The sequence below is a fragment of the Panthera onca genome, chromosome C1 (genome assembly GCF_046562875.1).
Source record: "Panthera onca isolate mPanOnc1 chromosome C1, mPanOnc1 haplotype 2, whole genome shotgun sequence".
NCBI lineage: Eukaryota > Metazoa > Chordata > Mammalia > Carnivora > Felidae > Panthera > Panthera onca.
This window is the reverse complement of record NC_138346.1, coordinates 170642570-170656585: the sequence shown is the minus strand read 5'-3', so window position 1 is coordinate 170656585 and position 14016 is coordinate 170642570. Positions and strand designations below refer to the sequence as shown.

Genomic DNA, 14016 nt, shown 5'->3' with positions numbered 1-14016 from the left:
GTCCTGCCTTTTTCCAAAAGAAGCTGGAATGTGGATTTATGTAAAATCTGCTTTTTAAATGTTTATATAAATCTTCTTTCTTTTTGTAAACACTATGGAGGTCAAATAAAACCCACGTGCAGGCCCAGTGCTGCCCATGTACCCACTAGTTGGGCATTGATGTGACCTCGGCCCACCTTTCCAGGCTCGTCCCCAGCTCCTCTGCCCCTCACAACCTCACCCTGTGCCCAAGCACCTCTGTGCCTGGGTTCGCAACGCACCAACCTTTTAGATGCCCTTTCCTGAGTTCTCTACCAGTGTCTTTTCCATCCTTCAAGGATCTGCCTAAATGGTACCAGCTCTTCCTAATCCTAAATATTAATCTCAGTTAACATTGTCCATCGTCTAAGGCTTTCTTCCAAAAGCTACTTCCCTTCCACTGCATTTCCATTGATTTTGGCACTTCTCACATTCTGCCTCTCGTTGCCATTATTTCTGCATGTTTAAGTCTTTCTGGTAGATCATAAATTGGTAAAAAGGAAGGATGTTTTTGTGTGTGTGCCAGCTATGACCTTGGTACTATTATCCTCATTTTACAGGACAGAAAACCAAAACTCAGTGACTAAGTGATCACCCTGAGCTTCCCATATATACTGTCTCCCTGCCCATCTTCTACACCTCTGTCTGTTCCTGCTATCCAGAATCCTCCTCCTCCTTCCTTCTCCGTCTAGTAACTCCTACTCAACCAAGACAGTTTTACCTACCAGCATCTTCCCTTCTCCACACACCAGTCTGGACTGGTCCCCCTGCTCCCCACACTTCTGTGCTCCCATAGCACCCTGTAAGAACATCTGTCAGAGCACTCATCAAACATAATTAGCTCTCTGATTCTTTGTTTCTTCTGTTGGGACTATAAGCTCCCTTCCTAGCAGAGTGCCTGGTCCAGGATAAGTGATCAGTAAGTATTTTTTGGATGGCAGGAAGAGAGGGAAGGAATGAGGGAGGGAGAGAGGGAAGAAAAAGGGATGGAGGGAATAAGGGATAGTAATAGCCCACAGGTAATCAACAAATGTTAGATATAATAAAGCGCATGGTTCCGAGCCCCACTTCTGGGCTGGAATTGATGCTGGCTCCTTTGCAGCCCAAAAGCAGATACATGGGAAGGCTTGAGTTATACACCCTTCATACTCCGTCCCCACGAGTGGGGCCGGCAGGTGGCAGCTTGCTGCTTGGTGTCAAGGTCCCAGGAATCAGCATTCACCTCTGTTCTTTGCTCCTGGCTTCCAGCCTCAGGGAAAGTGATTTTCTGTATCAGTGAGTCTCTGCTTTGGAAGGATAACTTCCGTTATGACAGATGATGTTGGGGATCAGCCTTCCCCAGAGGCTGGCAGGAAAGCACACTGGAGAAGCTCACAGCGGGCCAGTGCAGGGAGAAGGACAGACTACAATCCTCACTGCCCAGGGTAGACAAGGGAGAGAGGAGTATCTTCCTTCAGAGAACCCTGGAAGTGAGGCTTTCTGCTCTGTGGATTGCTAGAAAACTCCTGTGACACTGCCACTCAACACAGCCCCTCCTCGTTCACAGGCCAGGAGGCTAGGCCAGGATGTTCTTGCTCCTACACCCTCTCCCTGACCCAGGCCAAAGAGAACCATCTTGGTTTCAGGAGAAACTGCAGAGACTCTAGCCTGGGTTGACGTTTTCAAAAGCCTAACTGCCCTCTCAAAGGAGCAGTTTACAGCATCTACTGACAGCCACCGTGAGATCAGGGGGTTAAGGAAAACTCTGGTCTCCTCACCACCATTCCACCAAAGTCAAGCCGGGAGGGAGGCCAAGGACGCCATTCCTCCAGGGAATTCGGAACCTCCGAGTACAAGCCTAGAAGTCCAAAGATCTGGGGAAAGGTCACAGGATCCATCCTGTTCCAGAGCCAGGATAGCATTCCCAGCTCCCCTGAGACCTAGACTCCACATTCAAGCAGCTGGGGTGGAGGAGCAGGGTCCCCTTTGCTCCCCCTTCTCCTCCCTCTTTGTCTCCCATCTCACTTAATGACCCACCCAGAACCTCCCCCCAACCCCCAGGTGCTTCCGATCCCTGCCTCTAGGATTACAGAATACCAGGCTCTCACTGAGTAGACCTGGCAGGCCTGGCATCCGCAGGTACTTTAGCTCAGTAAATTCTCAATGAACCAGTAAGACAGGATCTTTTACCCCATTTTAAAGACAAGAAGATAGGGGCGCCTGGGTGGCTTGGTCGGTTGAGTGTCTGACTTCGGCTCAGGTCATGATCTCACAGTCTGTGAGTTCGAGCCCCGCGTCGGGCTCTGTGCTGACCGCTTAGAGCCTGGAGCCTGTTTCAGATTCTGTGTCTCCCTCTCTCTCTGCCCCTCCCCTGTTCATGCTCTGTCTCTCTCTGTCTCAAAAATAAATAAACGTTAAAAAAAAAATTAAAAAAAAATAATAAAGACAAGAAGATAAAGTTCAAAGCCATTTTATAATTAGGGAAGAAAAAAAAAAAACCTTAAAAAGAGACCACATTACTTAAACAACAACAACAACAAAAAACCCAAAAACTGATAAGAACCAGGACTTAAACCAGAGAACTGACCAAATAATCTACTGCCTTAGGGGTGCCTGGGTGGCTCATTCGGTTGAGCATCCGACTTCGGCTCAGTTCATGATCTCATGGTTCATGGGTTCAGGCCCCGTGTCCGGCTCTGTGCTGACAGCTCAGAGCCTGGAGCCTGCTTCGGATTCTGCGTCTCCCTTGCTCTCTGCCCCTCCCCCACTCGCGGTCTGTCTCGGTTTCTGTCTCTCTCTCAGAAATAAATAAAAACGTTCAAAAAGTTTTTTTAAAAAAATAATCTACTGCCTTAGAATGAAAGAAGGAAAAAAAAAAAAAGCTAATTTTATTGAGTACTTATCATGTGCCCAGTGCTTTAAGTGCACTATCTCATTTCATTCTTGGGGTAACCCTACAATGCAATTTCTTGTTATCCCCATTTTACAGATAAGAAACTGAGGGACAGGGAGGTGGTATGAGTTAACAAAGGCCCAGGCCATTCCAGTCTTCCAGACTAGGCCACAGTGGTGAGTTAACAGGCTCACCCCTTCAGGGTAACATGCTAGCATTTTAACAATAGCTCTTTAGAGAAGACAAAGTAATCAAAGGAATGACTCCAATGCCAGGAATTTCAGGCCTCAGCCCTGCCAGTGGGCAGAATTCTCAGGGCAGGAGCCTTTTGGCAACACCAGGCATCACCCGAAGGCGGCCACCCACGGGCCTGGCTAACACGGGGCTCCATTCAGCAGCTGGCAAGGCCAAGGACTTGGGGATAGAATGAGAGAGAAGATTAGGTCAGAGAAGGCCAGCCCCGAGGCAGGTACAAGTGTGGGGCAAGGAAGAAAAAGCAGAAGGTCATTTCAGGTGCTCCACGGATGTCCCCTCACCCAAAAATAGTAGCCTGCTTAACAACGTGGAAGAGACACTCTCAGTGTTAGTGTGAGGGCCGGGCAGGGAGCTACTGCAGGAGGCCTGGGTTCTCACCCCAGGTCACTCCCTGTGCCACCAGGGCTTGACACCTGCCCTTGCTGGTCCTCATCTGTAAGACGAGAGGGGTGGTGTAGGTAACCAGGGAGGTTTCCCAGAGACAAGCTCTAGGTGATGGGACCTAGAACAAGTGCCAAGATTGGTCCTGAAAAGGGGATCGAAGGATACTGTTCATTTGCTTTTATCAGGGTTCTCCAGGCCAGACCAGATGAGGCCCAAGGGATGGGGAGAGGGAGCTTCTAGCTAGAGGGGACAGCCTCACAAGTACCACTCCTGAATTCTCCCCACAGGCCAGAGCTGACAGCTATAAGTAGTGATGCCTGCTGCCCATAGGCCAGGTTTGAGGGGTTCAAGGAAGCCCTCCCAGAGAAGCCCATGTGGCAAGGAGACAGGGACCATCACCCAGTGTAGAGGTTGGAGTCACCCAAATGGAAACAACTATCCAAAATGGTACTGAAGCACTAGAGGGCTCATGCCAATTTATGAAGAAGGCATCATTACCTCCTTTTCACAGATAGAAACTGAGGCTCGGCATGGTATTAGCCAGGTGTCAGAGCCAGTGTTAGAACCCGGTTCTGCTTGACCTCACAGCTTTTGCTCTCTATTTTTATCCTCACTGATGTAGCATGTGTGTCTGTGAGAGGAGCAAGGGTAAAGAGGGAAAGGGAGGAGGTGTGAGAACAGGCAAAAGGCTGGAGAATACAATGGGAAAGACAAGGAAGGGCAGTAAGCACTTTCTTACTGAAACAAAATGGCAGCCATAGTTTTTCCAAACAGACTCTTCTGTGGTTGTATATAGTGGTTTTTAAGAGCACTGGGTTCTGAAATTAGCCAAATCTGGGCTGAGCTCCTGGCTCCACCGCTTAATCCCTCTGTGACCTAGAGCATGTATTTAACCTCTTAGAGCTTCAGTTTTCTCACTCAATACAATGGGAATAATAATAGTCACACCTTATTGGGTAGTTGGTAAAGACTGGAGAACTATATTTAAGGGGCTTGGCATGGGTCAGGCACATATTAAACATTCAATAAAAGATAGCAAAAAACCAACCAGTATTCTAATATACTCCAGTGGGCCCCCCTCTCTCCATGCTTCCTCCTCAAAATCGACATCTGGCCAGTCCCCCCCACATCCTAACTCCCTCCTTCCTCCTGTCTGCTTCCTTTGCATTCCCTCCCTTGCAGAACCCACTTCAAAGCCTCTTCCCCCAGTGCTCCTTCTCCTTCCTAAGGACTCTAGCTTGCATTTGATCAAGTGATTCATCAATTAGCCTATAAGCTCCTTAACCTCTCAAGAATACAACGGTCCATTCTGTGACTGTGTCAATGGACTTGTTTGTATGGGATGGACCAAGCAATCAACATATGAGCTGGTGGGTTTGTGGGCTGATAGGAATCATCTAACCAGTTGCCCATGTGTGCCTGCAATTTATAAATTAACCTCTGGATATACATCAAAACCTTCTACCCAAACTGCAAATTATGTGCTCTTGCAAATATGCCAAACTAGTAAATGAAATTTACTACTGCCCAAGAATGCCTGGCACTAATTACACAGAGATAGATGGGTATATGAAAGATTATGGTTAGGGAGTGTGGGAAATTGGGAACTAAAGTTTACTGACTTCCTGTCAGAGAGTCTTTTTGCACCCCTTTAGCAGACTGATGAAGACAATGGACCCTTTCTCAGAACATTTTCAAATATTGAAAATAAAATGTATAGCTTGACTACAAAGAAACTCAATTATATTGACATATAATTATTAAAATTAAAAAATGACCCTCTCTCTCTGCCCGTCCCATGCTCATGCTCTGTGTCTCTCTGTTTCTCAATAATAAATAAACATTAAAAAAAAATTTTTTAAAAAGGGGTGCCTGGGTGGCTCAGTCGGTTGAGCGTCCGACTTCGGCTCAGGTCACCATCTCCCGGTTTGTGAGTTCGAGCCCTGCGTTGGGCTCTGTGCTGACAGCTCAGAGCCTGGAGCTTGCTTGGATTCTGTGTCTCCCTCTCTCTGCCCTCCCATGCTCATACTTTGTCTCTCTCTGCCTCTCAATAATAAATAAACGTTAGAAAAATGTTTCTTAAATTAAAAAATGAATGTAATATAGTAACATACGTTCTTTATTAATGCATTAAATAACAAGCTTTAACACTGGGTGTAATAACGGCTGTAATTTCAAAGCTGCAACAGGCATAAATAATAGTTATCTGCAGCAGTTCAAATGTGATATGAAAAGACTGGTGATTTCTAGGGGCGCCTGGGTGGCTCAGTCAGTTAAGTGGCCGACTTCAGCTCAGGTCGTGATCTCACGGTTCATGGGTTTGAGCCCTGAATCAGGCCCTGTACTGACCGCCCAGAGCCTGGAGCCTGCTTCCGTTCTGTGTCTCCCTCTCTCTGCCCCTCCCCCACTCACAGTCTGTCTCTCTCTCTCTCAAAAATAAAACACTAAAGAAAAATTTTTTTTAAATAGAAAAGATTGGTGATTTCTATCAGTGACAACTTCCCAGGTACTGCAAATACACTATGGTTTGTTGCCTACAACCCACATAATCAAAGAAAATGCCAAATAAAGATGTTATCTTTTTTCTCCCAACCACGTTTACAAACTGAATTCTACACATGAGCTCCTTGGGGCCGTTAATCCCAAGTTAACAATGTTAGGTCCTTAGATCTCCGTGAGTCTTTGTATGGGGCATATCCTAGACTTCCAGCTCACCCTCACCTCTTTCTCCAGGAATCTCCACCCACAGGCCTTCCTGCCCCAAAAGGTCACATTCTGTACACATGAGTCTCCTCTGATTGGGAGGACTGGGCCATCTGATTGGCCCAGAGAGGATGCCTGCCTCCATAGCAACCCGTGCCCAGGCTGGCCAGGGACCAGCCAAGACATGGCCCAGGAAGAGAGCCTCAGTGTTCTGAGAACTGAGCTCAGACAACAGGATCCTCCCTGGAACTTGTACTGAGTGACAAAGGAGAGGTCCCTCTGATAGTAGGCTGAGGGTGGGGTGGGCAGGTGCTGAGTGGAGCCCATGGCACCAGCTATACTGGTGGAATAGCCTCCAACTCAGAACCTCCTCCACCCAGCCTCGAGGGTGCCTGGCTCCCATTCAAGACTGTTCTTAAATATCAGTGCTGCATTTGACAGCTCCCTTCCTCTTCATTCGAATCAGCTTTAGGGAATCTCTGTTTTCTGTATCAGAAGAGCCAGTATGGGGGCGCCTGGGTGGCTCAGTCGGTTAAGCGGCCACTTCGTCTCAGGTCACGATCTCGCGGTCCGTGAGTTTGAGCCCCGCGTCGGGCTCTGTGCTGACAGCTCAGAGCCTGGAGCCTGCTTCCGATTCTGTGTCTCCCTCTCTCTGCCCCTCCCCCGTTCATACTCTGTTCTCTCTGTCTCAAAAATAAATAAACGTTAAAAAAAATTAAAAAAAAAAAAAAAAAAAGAAGAGCCAGTATGAACAACAGCATTTTAAAGATGAGAAAGTTCAAGTTCAGTAAACACGACTCATTTGCTCAGGCTCACAGGGCCAGCATGTGGTGAAGCCATTTCCCTTCTCTGACCCTCCTCCTTTTTTTTTTTTTTTTTTTTTAAGGAGGAGGAGAAGAGGGGTGATAGCCTTCATTACTTATTTATTTAAAATCCCATAAATGAGGGGCATCTGGGTGGCTCAGTCAGTTAAGTGTCCAACTTCGATCTCAAGGTTCATAAGTTTGAGCCCCACATTGGGCTCTGTGCTGACAGCTCAGAGCCTGGAGCCTGCTTCAGATTCTGTGTCTCCCTCTCTCTCTCTGTCCCTCCCCCACTTGCACATGCACTCTGTCTCTCAAAATAAATAAATAAACTTAAAAAAAGAAATAAATAAAATCACACAAATGATACACAAAACCAATCTCTTAAAAAACTTAAATATTACTGAACATTAAAAAAAAGGGGGAGGGGGAGGGCGCCTGGGTGGCTCAGTCGGTTAAGCATCTGACTTTAGCTCAGGTCATGATCTCTCAGTTTGTGGGTTTGAGCCCCGCATCTCGCTGTCTGCTGTCAGCACAGAGCCCCCTTCAGGTCCTCTGTTCCCCTCTCTCTCTCTGCCCCTCCTCTGCTTGTGCTCTGTCTCCCTCAAAAATAAAACATTAAAAAAAATAAAACTTAAACATTACTGATAAAATGACCCCACCTCCCCACACACTCAGTATGGTGCCTAATAATATAGACCCTGACCATATTAGGTTGTTTTCACCCAAGCTGACATTCCTGTCTTCTAAACCCTTCCCCAAGAGTAGGATGGCTGCATTACCAGGGCCAAAGGGGGTGGAGTGGTGAGGAATGGAGATGAGCACAGCACCTGGAAACACACAGCCCAGCCGCCTGGTACCCTGCTATGAAAACCAAAATCAGTTTCACTGAGAGTTGGCATCTCTGGCTGCTGGGCAAAAACCAGGCTGCGGAGGGGAATCTGCACCAAAGGCTGCTCTTTTTGCGTGGAGCATATTGTCCCCAGTGCCATATTTCTCTGCCCCCTTGTCACTTAACGTCAGAGCAACAAATTAGAAATACATACCAAAGGAGACAACAAAGGCTACTTCCACGCAAAGGGGGCAAAGCCACAGCCACATGAAAGATAGATATATATCCAGCCAGTAAGTTTTATTTACTTTGAGAGAAAAATAATGGAGGGGGAGGGCAGATGAGAATTCAGATTTTCTCCCACAATGCCTGTGTCCCCAGAAAGCTATGTGAGGGGCAGGGCCCAGGCCCCAGGCCCCAGGGCTTGGGCAAGACAGTGAGACATTCCTTTTGAAAATATACTTCTTTCCCTTGGAGAAGGAACATTCAGCCAGCTTCTCAGACACCACCAATCTATAACTGCCTGCATATCACATTAACCATCTACTTGAAATCTTGAGGCAGTATTTATTTTATCCTAGAAACTGCGACAGGCCTATTTTTAGTGGGAGGGCCTCTTCTTTCCTTTAATCCTACTTTGAAATATTATCCATATAGACTGGAAACTGTTCACAGAAGGCCTATTAGAAGCCTCTTAGTCTAAACTCTGGGTCTGGGAGATTAACATTCCTAGGCACAGAGAGGTTAGGGATCTAGCTGTAGATCACACAGTTGGTTGGCAACAGATGTAGGCTCCGATCCCAGCATGCCCTAGCCTTCAAGCCCACGCCTCTTTCCACAAACGGATACAGAGCAGCACAAAGTGGTTGGCCATCTGATATGCAGAGACAGATCTGTCAATCTCAGTCTTATCATTGATTAGTTCCATGCCCTGGGCAAGTCATTTAACCTCTCTGAGCCTCATTTTCCTCATCTGTACATCTGGGGTTATGACTACAACTGTCTTGAGGATTACTGAATTACATGTGCCAGAGCTTGACACACAGACAGCCCATTATTATAGTGTAAGTGCTCCTGTTTCCTGTGAAGCAGTGAGTGGATCTGCCATCTGAGATGTGAGAACTATCTGCATGACTGCCCAGAGATAAGCAAGACAAGATTGCTAGCACACCCATTTTACAGTTAAGAAAATTCAGTCCTCAGAGATGACATACTTGCAGGAGACCAGAGTTTTAGAAGTGAGCACAGGGTTGCCTGGGTGGTTAAGTGTCCGACTTCCGCTCAATGATGATCTCACGTTCGTGAGTTCCAGCCCCGAATCGGGCTCTCTGCTGTCAATGCAGAGCCTGCTTCAGATCTTCTGTCCCCCTCTCCCTCTGCCCCTCCTCCATTCTCTGTCTCTCTCCCTCTCTCTCAAAATAAATAAATAAACCTAAAAAAAAAAAAAAAGGTACATTCTCAGCATTAAGAAGTCCTAACTGTTCTCCCTACCACACCTCCTAAAGTTTGGGTTGAGTTAGAATGAGTTATCCCTTCCTTGCCCCCGACAGAGCAGAGCCTTCTATCATTGGCTCACACTCTGTGATCCTTCCTCATAAACTGGAATCAGCACAGTGCCTAATACAAAGCAGAGACTCAGTGCAGTTTTGATGAGTGAGTGAATTACTGAATGAGTGAAAATCCTGATCCACAGATAAGAAGGTACTGATTGGCCCAATAACCTGAAATAGATGTTTTGTTGCAGAAAGCAGGAAGCAGGCCGGCAAGAGCTCCAAGGGCAGGAAGCAAGAACCCCATTCTCTTCATCCATTCCCAAGCCTTCTCTATAGGGAAGAAGCCTTTGACAAGACCAAGAGCTAGGTCCCAGATCTCAATGATCCCATCCAGAGGGTTTCCAAACCTGGCCCACACAACTCAGTCCAGGGCCCGGAAGATAACTGTGAAGCACACGTGACCCTCCTCCAGCTAAAACAGATGTAATAACATTGCAGGCAAGGGGCAGCAAACAGGCCAGGGAGATGGCCCATCTATCTTCCTAATTGTCAACTCTGCCCATAATAAGATTTTTCTCCCTGTCACACCTTAGGCTGCTACTGAACTGAAGCAAAACCAAAATATCCATCTTCCAGCCATAAATAGTGGCCTTCACAAGGTGCCAGGGATGAAAGGAGGCTATTTGGCTAAGAGAAGCAGACAGAGCCGGAGGGAGCCCTGGCTGGGGAGTCAAGAGCTGGGGGTTGGGAGGAGGTGCAGGGGTGGGACACTGAAGGGGGATGGCATGCTGTTACCCAGCTGTAGGTGCTTAGGCAGTCACTGCACCTCCCTGGGCCTCTGCTTCCTGTCCAAAGTTCTGGAAATGGGGTCAGTGGGAGACGGGAGGGCTGTGAATCATGTGATATTGTATATAAGATGTTTTAGGTTACAGGCATTTGGAGGCGAGTATAGTATCCATAATTTTCATCAGAATCTCCAAGATATAATATGTAACCCTCCCTCCCCTCCCTAAAAAGAAAGTTAAGAAATACTAGCCTGGACCATTTTTATCCAATAAGCATTTACTGAACACCTTCAATGTGCTAGACTTGAAACACAAATATGACAGAAGAGTCCTCCTTTTCTGATGATCAGTGCAGTTTATACTCTCTGTGACGGAAGCATGTCCAGGGAGCTTCAAAAAGACAGACGGGGCAGCACTGACCTGATCAGGAAAGGCCTTCTGTGACGGCACTGGCGGTGCTGGTGGTGGTGGAAACCTTACATTTAATGTTGAAGTTGAGGGGCGCCTGCCTGGGTGGCTCAGTAGTTTAGTGTCAGACTTTGGCTCAGGTCCTGATCTCGTGATGCATGAGTTCTAGTGCCACGTCTGGCTCTGTGCTGACAGCTCGGAGCCCGGAGCCTGCTTCGGATTCTGTGTCTCCCTCTCTCTCTGCCCCTCCCCTGTTCCCACTCTGTCTCTCTGTCTCTCTCTCAAAAATACGTAGAAACATTTTTAAAAAAATTAATGTTGAAGTTGAAAGCTGGCCGTGCACTCACTGGCTGAACATGTAGGAACACTATTTTAGACAAAACACAGCATGTGCAAAGACGATGTGTGTTCCAGGAACTGTCTGAAGTGTAATTGTGAGTAAAACCTAGAGGGTGCTCATGGCGGGGGGGGGGGGGGGGGGGGTGTGCAGTGGTGGGGAGATGGGGGAGTGGTAGAACCAGAAATGGGGCAGGGAAGGCAGAAGGGTCCAGATTAGGAAATGCCATGTAAGCCATCCTAAAGAATCTTAGGATTGTAGACAGTGAGTTCACTCTAGCTTTAAAAGTCTCAGGATGAGCCACCGCTTCCAACATGAATCTTCCTAAATGTTGGGCAGGGGCCTTGGTTAAGTTGTGAGCACAGTGGGCAACAGCGAACAGCTGGAGGAAAGAACTATTGCCCCTTGGCGCTCTGGGTGGACATGGGCTGTCTGACCAAGGTGCTGGTAGTAAGTGCGTGCGTGAGGACGGGCCTGGCACCCGCCTGACAGTTTATCCCTCTGTCCTCCCAGCCTGGGGGATTCCAGCTGCCTGTTATTACGGCTGAGAAAGAAAATTAATGATTGGCCCAGGCAATGGGATGCTAAAGTAAGGGCATGTCCATATTATGGGTCCCTGGTCATCACTTGGTAAACAGTCTTTCAGTCCTTCTAATGGTCTCTGCTACTGGCCTCAGGGCCTTCCCACATGCTGTGCTTCCATCCTCTTCAACTAATTAACTCCTGTGAGCCTTTGACTGAGCAACTACTATACCTATCACAGAATCACAGTATCTAATCCTTTCCTTTCAAAGAAGTCAGCACTGTTTGTAACTCTGTACTTGAGTGATTTGATTCATGTCGGTCTTGGCCACTGGACTGCAAGCTTCATAAGGCCAGACAGTGCCGGTTTTCTTCATTTCTGTGTTCCGCTACTTTGCCTCGTGCCTGGCACAGAGCAAGTACTTGTTGACCAAATGGACCCTGAGCCATCCCCCATTCTCAGTGTCCTTTAAACATCCCCCAGAACTCACCTTATGGTCCAGTGAGGAGGAGTTTTGGACATGGGCAGGAGGATTGGGATGAAAAGGCAGTATCAGAGTGGAATCTGCTGTGATTCCATGTGTAGCTCTGTGTTCTTCTGCATCATGTCTTGAAAGGTTCGAAAGGAACCCACATTTGGTTTTACCCAGGCAGCTTCTGTGTTTAATTCAAGATGCTTTCTCCCCAGGCCTCAACCTGGTCACTGGCTGCATCTGACTAGACATGGTCAACAGGACTTTGCCCAGGCTTCAGAGGGTCATCCTGAGGAAGGGGGGAATCTCCTCTTCCTTTTCCTGGAAGATGCCTCTTCCTAGCCCTCCCAGCCTGCACCCTATCTCTTGAGAACTGAAACCACTGGTTCTTGCAGCCCTAGCAGATGCTCAGAGCAAGCACTTATTTAGACCAGGCTTAGCGGCCCTGGGCTCTCCTTTCCACCTCCCGTGCTAAGTTACTGGCGACTCTACAGGGACAAAGTACTTGGGGCCAAAGGTTTGACCTCAAGGGAGCGATGAGAAGGAGGGAATCTCACCAGGTGGCCCACAGCTGAACGAAAGCGCCCTAGGCTGCCTGTGCACCCGCCCCTCCTCCCCCGGGGCGGCCCCATTGCCTCCACCCAAGGTCGTGGCCCAACGCGAGCTCCGGAAAGTTCAGCCAGGAGCCGAGGGATACCAGGGTAGACACTGGGGGGCCGGCTTTTGCGAAAGATAGAAGATTAAGAGCTCGATTCCAGGTCGCCCTGGGAGCTGGCGGCAGGGCGCCCAGTCCCGCAATCTGCATCCCGGACCGCAGCGCCCCGCTCGGAAGCTCTGGGCGGGGGCTGCACCACCCGAGCCGCAAGGACAACGCGGCCTCCCCCTCCCCACCGGTCTCCTCCCTCGCCAGCGCTGGGACTCGGGGAGCCGGTCAGGGCGGGAAGGGGAGCGACGCCCGCCCTTGGGTAGCCCGCGCAGCCCCGGCAGCCCCCTCCCCGCTCTGTCGCGGACCCCAGGCAGGGGCGCCAGGTCGGCCCAGGCTGCCGCAGCCTGTGTCTTAAGGGGAGCCGGGGACGCGGCGCGGGGAGGGGACGAGGCGGGCGGCGGAGCCAGAGAAGAGTGGCCGAGCGCCGGGGCCAACACCCGGGTCGCGCGGGTCAGGGTGCTGGCACGCCCCACTCAACGCGCGGCGCGCGCTGGGGTCGCAGAGAGCCTTACCTTGGCGCGCCGCAGAAGTCCGGAGGGAGGCGGCCGGCTGTGCCTGGGGCCGGCGCACACCCCGGCTTCGGGGCGCACGCAGCCTCCGGGTGCACAGTCCCGGTCCGGGGCGCGCACCCCCGGGCTGGCGCACTCTGGTCGCCCAGGGCGCGCACACCCTCGGGCGCCCTCTCGCCGGCGGGCTGGGCCTGGGCCCGGGGCGCACACCCAGTGGGGCACACCCACCGCGGCCGATGCGGGACTGGCCAGGCGCGGACGGCGTTGCCGGCTGCCAACACCACCCGAGTCCCCGCCTTCGCTAGGGGAAGAAAAAAGACTCCTGACGCGGCGCGGGCTTTGGTGTGTGGGAAGGGGCAGCATTGCGAAACCGAGGGGAGGGTCTTAGCCTTGGACAGAGTTTGGAGGAAAAACTTTTTGCAAAGAGACCCGAAACCTCCTAACTGTGTATAGCGCTTTGCAGATTTCCAAAGTGCTTTCACGTACATTTATGTCAGTTAATCTTCGCCACCACAGTAACCAACTGTTGGGGCATTTTTGTCCTTACAGATGGGGAGACACCATCGCACAAGGTAAAGCTTGTCCAAGCCAGGAGCAGAACCCAGTATTAGTACCAGAACCGAGAGTATAGCGAGGTGATGTCCATTCCTAGTGGGACTTTCTCATTGCAGAGGTGGAAGAGGCAGGGTGGGGATGGATGTAACGGAATTTTTATCTCCCCTAAATCATTTATTTTTCCACTCGCTTTTTTCTTTCCCAGCCATTGCTTTACCCCACTCACTTCACTCTGCCATTACCCACAATGCTTTTTATCAGTTCAAACCACTTACATTTCAGTCACTCACGGTGACTGATCAGCGCACCAAGGGCCGTATGTTGTGCACAAGCAACCTAGGACAAAAAAAGGTGGCACTGC

The 14016-nt window shown here is 49.5% G+C and overlaps 1 protein-coding gene across 2 annotated transcripts in view; it reads right to left on the bottom strand.

Annotated features, from left to right (window-relative positions):
• Positions 1-13378, bottom strand: part of KANK4 (KN motif and ankyrin repeat domains 4) — a 72978-nt gene extending 59600 nt beyond the window's left edge. For both annotated transcript variants that reach the window (XM_060626142.3, XM_060626145.3), the window contains exon 1: positions 13104-13378. The gene's annotated coding sequence lies outside the window, so the exon portion shown is untranslated. The remainder of the gene's footprint in view (positions 1-13103) is intronic.
• Positions 13379-14016: the final 638 nt, after the last annotated feature.